We start from the raw sequence: 7,035 nt of genomic DNA, 5'->3' as shown, positions 1-7,035 counted from the left end.
CCTGGGCAATATAATAACTTAGTGAAACCCTGTCTCAAAATAAAACAGGGCTGGGGATTTAGCCTCGCAAGTGCAAGGTCCTGAGTTCGATCCCTGGTACCAAAAAAACGCCCCAAAAAACAGAGCCTCAGAATGTATGATAAAAATTAATAAAACTTGAAGAACATAAATAGGAAGTATAGTGGAAAATTATGAAACATATCCCTCACTAACTGATATGTACCAAGCAGACAAAATAATCAATATAGACATCAGAGAACCACACTACACAATTAACAAATGTTGCTAATTGACTTATACAGAAAATGTATATAGAAAATTGCAATCAACAGCCTCAGAATATAGAATCTGCCCCCCTCCAGTGCATATGGGTGGGAACTCTTTCAAAGGAGGTTTGGATAGTAGGAGTCTGAGGTCTGGTCTCTCTAGCAGAATAAATAACAGAAAATGTCACTTTCCATGCCCCCTGTACATTCATGTTCTAATTCCACTCTCCTATTAAGTGCAGGCCCGTTAAGAGTTTGTTTAACCAAAGGGCTGGGGATTTAGCTCAGTGGTTTCGCTGCCTGCTGCGCAAGTGCAAGGACCCGAATTCGATCCCCGGTACCAAAAAAGAGTTTGTTTAACCAAAGAACAGGTGATACCTCTCATTTCAAATATGATGAGTAGGGGCCAGGGATTTGGCTCAGTGGTTTCGTCACCTGCTGCGCAAGTTCAAGGACCCAAGTTTGATCCCTGGTACCAAAAAAAAGTCTCAAATATGATGAGTAAGCTCTTAGAGGCCTGGAATCATATTTTGGAGTGGACTCAAAGGTCCAGCTTGTTATACTCAATTCCAAAATAGTGTGTTCCCAGAGGTCAGATGGAGCCAGATGAAGCAGGACCTGTGGTTGAAGGTAGAGACACAACCAGGGAGCTAGAAGACAAAAGTGAATTCGCTATCAAGAACTCCTGAGAAAAAAATGTGGATATTTCCTGAGGATTTTTAGGGGGATCGTAGGCCAAGTCATTCTGAATTGTGTTCCTTTGCTTTTTTGTGTTATTTTACTGATAGTAGAAGCTTCCGCTCTATTTTTGCATAAAGCATATTTGACCACTGTGGCTTAAATGTTTTTGTGCCCTTCAAATTCATGCTGAAACTTAATCCCTGATGCAAGGGAGTACTAGAGGCCTAGAGGCATGGCCTGTTGGAGGTGACTGGGTCCTGAGGCTCTGCCAGGAGATTAGGTGCACTTACAAAAGAGCCTGGCTGAGGGGGTCATACGTTTTGTGCTTCCTTTCCTCCCAACATGTGGTGACACAGCATCCTTCCCATTTGGAGGATGTAGCAACCAGGTGCTGACTGAAGCAGAGAGGAATCCTTACTGGATACCAATGCTGCTGGCACACTGACCTTGACCTTGGAATTCTCAGCCTCCAGGACTATGAGAAATATATTTCTGTTCTTTTTATTTTTATTTATTTTTTATTTTTTGGTACCAGGGATCAAACTTGGGACCTTGCGCTTGCGAGGCAGGCGGCAAAACCACTGAGCTAAATCCCCGGCTGTTTCTGTTCTTCATGTATCATCCAGTCCTGGATATTTTGTTACAACTTCTCCAGTGGATTAGGATGCTGCCTTTAAAGGTATATAATAGGTGTGATCAAAATGTATGGTGAAAGTTTTAAAAAATTTTTAATTTGTTAAGTAAAAGACACATTGCCATTAATCCCTCTCACTTTGAACACACTTATCCCATCATTCTTAGCACTTTCGGAAAGCAATTCTGAAAGGCCTTTTTTGTATCTTTACATGGTGTGCTAAAAAATACAGTGAATGTTGCTGCTGAGTGCTATTCAACAGAAAGGCAGGCTTGTAAAAAACATGACACTGTGTACTTTTCCACCTTATTCACCAGATAAGATACCTGTGACTTCTGAATCTTTCCCAAAGTCAAAGTAAGTGTGAAAGGTAAATGTTTTGAATTAGTTCCAGACTTCAGGGCAGCCTTGACAGTGCAACAGATGAAACTCACAAAAGACAACTTCCAGAACTCCTTCAGAAAATGGCAAGAATGACGGGGTGGGTTTTTCTCAAAGCAAGGAGAAGTATGTTAAGGAGGAAATGGTAATGTGTCTTTTACTGTAATAATTTTACAAATTTATTCACTGTAGTTTTTGACCATACAATGTACACTATATACAGGAAAAACTCTGGAAATTTTTACATTATAACTATTCATAGCAGTTATTCATGAGAATAGGATTTATGATTTTTTTCTTTTTGCTTATTTGTGTATACTGATTTTCTTAAAATAAATAAGTAGGCAGACATTACTGGTATAGCCTCTTTATTTCTGTGCTACATTGTAATTTAAAGAGAAAACAACCTCAAAAGACCTGAGTCTGATCCTTAATCAAAAAAACAGAACAAATCACATCATCCTGTTACAGAGTTGTACATAGAGCATCTGTGTTTTCTCTTTTGTCATCAGATGATTGCAAAAGGCTTGAATGCATGGTGTGACCATAAAGCAATAAGTTTCCTTCCTACAAGCATCCCAGAACTTATAAATTTGGGAATGTTGTCTTTCAAAATCAATGCATTCTTAACAACTTTGGATTTCCTCTCACAAAACTGTTCTCAGAGCTGGACTGGTAAAAAGTAAATCAATTCATTATAATTCATAGGAAACTCCTTAAGCTACAGCCTAACTCCTCGTTCTGCTCTTCCTGTCATTACCATCTTTAGCTAAATTCCATCCCTCCTTTGTGTCTTTTATTTTTACTGCTAATGTGTTTGACTAAGACTTCAAGAACTAGTATTGAAACCCAGGGGAAAACCTATGGAAAAGAGTTCTGAGGGTTAATAAAGCTTGAGGTTTGGGGAGGAGTCCAGGGAGGAGGCTGAACAGCTTGAATGTGAGGCCCAAAGGTAAGGTGACCCTACAATTTATCACTCCACTCTGGGATACCTTTGAGTATATAAAGATTAATAATCATGTCAGGTTAGCCAGGACATATGGACACCTCATTAGGGGTCCAGGGAGCAAGTCAGTGCTCTGACTAATATCTGTGCATTTGGGCTCTCTTTAGGGCAAGAGATGTATCCTTGTAACTGGCCAAAGCCATAAATGTGAATTGCCGGAAGTAGAGGAGAGCTTCTATTTGAAGAAAGAGGCAAGCACTACTGTGTACCCTGCCCCAAGCACAGATCCATGTTTAACTTAGGGAAAATTGGTAGCATTGAATTTCTTGGAAGCACTTCTAATAAGTTATTGGGATTATATAACTACTTGAACACTTTTTGTAGAGTGCTTAGAACTGCTGTCTAGGAATCAGAATGTACCCACCCACCTACATATTATCTGGCATTCTCTAAACACCACCATAACCCTGGAATTCTCACATCTCCATCTCCTCTCATGAGACTGACAAAAGATTAAACAGCCCACAGAGTGCCCTTAGGTTGTCTACCCCTTCACTGCCCTGCCTCTGTTCCTTTGTCTGGTGTTTCCCATCTGTGCAAAGCTACAATACATTGAGTTGTTTATTGCGCCAAATCCCTTTCATTCAGGTAGAAGAGGCCTTTAAACACAAGTGTTCGTACCATATATTAAGTATTGCTGTGTTTTTTAAACCATTGTTCCTTATAAAACACACTTTACCAAACTCAAAAGCTAATGCCACTAAAAATTCCTTCTCTGAATAGTTTTAAAGCTAAGTCAAGTACCAATAGTACATACTTTGAAAGGAATGCCAGTATAGCTGAATTTGTACAAAAAATTACTAAACTCTTATCAGTAAAGGCACTAGGAGAAATAACACAGTTCCTGTTCTCAAAGCGGCCAGAATCTTGCAGTGAAGCCAGCAAGCCATCCCAGCAAACTGCAAGGCTGTAGCAGGGAACCCACAGACTACATGGTAGAACAGAGAGACCTAAGCCATTAGAAAGGTTGGGTGCCAGGAAGTTAGCAAAGGCCTCCTCCAGGAAATACTTGTGCTGGGTGTGCAAGATTAAATATGGTTTTCTAGGGGAAAAGAAAAACATTTGAATCCCTTCTATGAGTCTATCCTATAAATAGCATTTACTATATTAATCATACCAAACTTATCAGATAGGCTTTTATTATTCTATTTTTTACAGAGTTTTAAAGAAAAATTTGCCATTTGTGCAAAATTTGTAGAGGTGAGCTATGGAGACCAAGGATTCAAGCCCTATGCTTCTGATTCCATACTTACCTGTGTTCTTTCTACAGCATTGTGCTCCTTCCAGCAAGCAGAGGATACACTCCTAATAGCTTTCAATGTTGTCTGATGTTATCTATATAAAGTTCAAGAGCAGAAAAGCTTATGTAAGATGAGACAGTCAGAATCATAACTACTTTTGACACAAGTGACGTCTGGGGAGCAGAAGGGACCCTGGGATGCTGGGCAGGTTCACAGGTGTATATCCATACCCAAAAATTCACTTAAGATTTGTGCACTATACAGTATGTTAATTAAACCTCAACAGAAACCAAATTTGTCATGTGCTTTTATAGGTCAAGAACATTGATTTCTGCGTTCTTGTACTGCTTTTTTGGCCATTTACTTACTTGAGATGCTTGTTTTTCTCTGAACAGAATGGATCAATCACAGGTAATGCCAATGGATCCCTCTTGCCTCTCTTGAAGAAGGTGTTTACTGTAGTCTGCTTCCAAACAATCCTAACTAAAATTGTCATGTATTTAAGAGGTGAAGAGTTGCTTAGAGACTTCAAGAGCCCTCAACTTTTTGAAATTTTCCTTTTGAAGCTCTGATGAAAGCCAAGCCATACAGCTTCTGCCCAGAAATCATAGGTAAAATCTTTTGCATAGGATTTGCCGTGAACACACCACTGAATCTCCTGCAGAAACCCATTAGTGGCCCAAAGATCTCTCAAATCAAGATCCCCCGAGTTAAGCCAGTGCTCCCCCTACTGATGAAAAAATAGGCCCAGAGAGGGGAAACAGCCCATTTAAAGTGAATGGAATACAGAACCCAGGCTTCCTGTTGTTCAGACTTTTATGCTGTTTACCCCATTGCATCTTTGGATACCATTAGATTCCCTTTGCCCCAAACCTCCATCTGTAGAGCCCTAGAGTTTAGAATATCTTCCATAATACTCTATATCTTACTGCTTGTAGTTGACTCACAGCAGAACCTAGTCCAAGTTTACCACTTACCTAGCAAAGAACAGCACACTCCTGTTGTTCCAGCTACCGAGAGGACTGAGGCAGGAGGATCACTTGAGCTCATGAGTTCCAGACCAGCCTAGACAACACAGTGGGCCCCCTTATAACCATACATGAACTAAACTGGTTAAGAAACACCTAGCAGTTTAGTGGAGCATAGTTCTGGGTGTGCCTGTGGATGACTGACATGTAGGCCACAAACTGAGGGGAGAAGATCCAACCAATAGGCTTGTAGTGTGGATGGGAAAAAAGAGAGGGAAAGAAGAAGGAAATGCAACCTTATTGAAGAGCTTCAGTTCTCTTGGGCAGATGTAGTCTATGCTGCTCTGCTGTTGCCTCTGGACATAGGTCTCCAGTTTCCTCAGCCTCCAACAGACTTGCACCCACAACCCTCCAGGGAGCTTCCAGACCTTGCACTGATGCTGCATCTTTGATCCCTCTTGATCTGTGGCTTCTGGCTGCATGGCTGAGCAGTTCCTGAATCCTCTGGCTCTCCAGCACACAGATGGCCATTGTGAACTCACACCTCTGATCCCATAAACTGCCTAATAAATCCCCTTGCATAATTTACCTCTATTTTCTGTGGATTCTGCTCCTCAAGAGAACTCTAACCAGTACACCCGTCTCAGAAAACAAACTAAGAAATTTAGTGGGGGATAATAAGTACAAGGCTGAGTTCCTAATATTAAATAGGGAATTTATCTTTTTTTAAACATTACATCAAAACCCAGAACTAAAGTTAAAATTAAAATGATCCAGTGATGCAGGATTTTCTTTCTCATTTTCCTTTCTGTTGTTTTGATTAAGTCAGTTCTGAAATGTTGTCTATATTTATAATCTGAAATTTAAAATTTGTTCTACACTGATATTTGTAATATTGAATTTATAGGGCTGAATACACTTTGTTCTGCAAAGCTTTTAATGGTCTCCAACCAAACACAATAAAATTCTAACCAGACTCAGGACATTTGTGCAATTTGTGCCCATTCAGTTTTTCAGTTTGGAAAAGGATTCTTGCTTCCAATCCAGAGGCTGTGAGAAGTGAAAGAGGACCCAGAAAGCCTTTTTCTGTGTGTGAAAAGATCTAATCCTAAGTGGAACAATCAGTAAACAAAAAGATTCAAGCTGAAGCCTACAAATTTCTCTGGGCTTCTTTGCTCTCTAGAGCACAGAGGTGGAGGTGGAGAAATTACAAAAGCCTGTAATACATGCTTTCTGCCTGTAAAGGTTTCACTAGTCACTTGCTAAGCTATCTTTCCAGGCAACCATGTGCTGCTTTTCTACCTACATGAATGAAAGCTTCATTTATTAAAAGCCTTACCGTATGTGCCAGCTACTGTTTGAAATGTATTACTTAATTTAATCTTCACAACTCTTTAAGGTGGTCGCCTTAGTATGCCCATTTTATTTTTATTTTTTCCGTACTGACGATCAAACCCTGGGCCTTCACACTGAACTACTTCCTCATCCTTTTTTAAAATTTTGAGACAGGGTCTCACTAAGTCACTCAGTTGCCCAGGCTGGGTTTGAACTTGTGATCCCTCTGCTTCAGCCTTCCAGAGTGCTGTGATTACACTCTGCCCCGTTACTACATCCATTTTATACATGAGCAAATAGGTTTTCAGGCACAGAGTAATTTGGTCAAGGTCATGTAACTTGTAACTCAAGAAACGGAGCATCAGATACCCTGGTTTCAGTTTCCTGGGTTTTTACTTCTTGCTGTGGTAAAATAAATGAGTAGAGAAAAAGTGAAGACTGGAAAGCAGATACTCTTGGGTTCTTCAAGCCAAGATTTATTCCACATATGGTATTGTATTGTTTCCACCAAAATCTCCAGCCT

This window comes from Heterocephalus glaber, unplaced genomic scaffold (assembly GCF_053883595.1).
Source record: "Heterocephalus glaber isolate CG9 unplaced genomic scaffold, H.glaber_assembly_v1.0 deba00001140, whole genome shotgun sequence".
NCBI lineage: Eukaryota > Metazoa > Chordata > Mammalia > Rodentia > Bathyergidae > Heterocephalus > Heterocephalus glaber.
The sequence above is the reverse complement of the archived record's forward strand: the minus strand, read 5'-3'. Positions refer to the sequence as shown.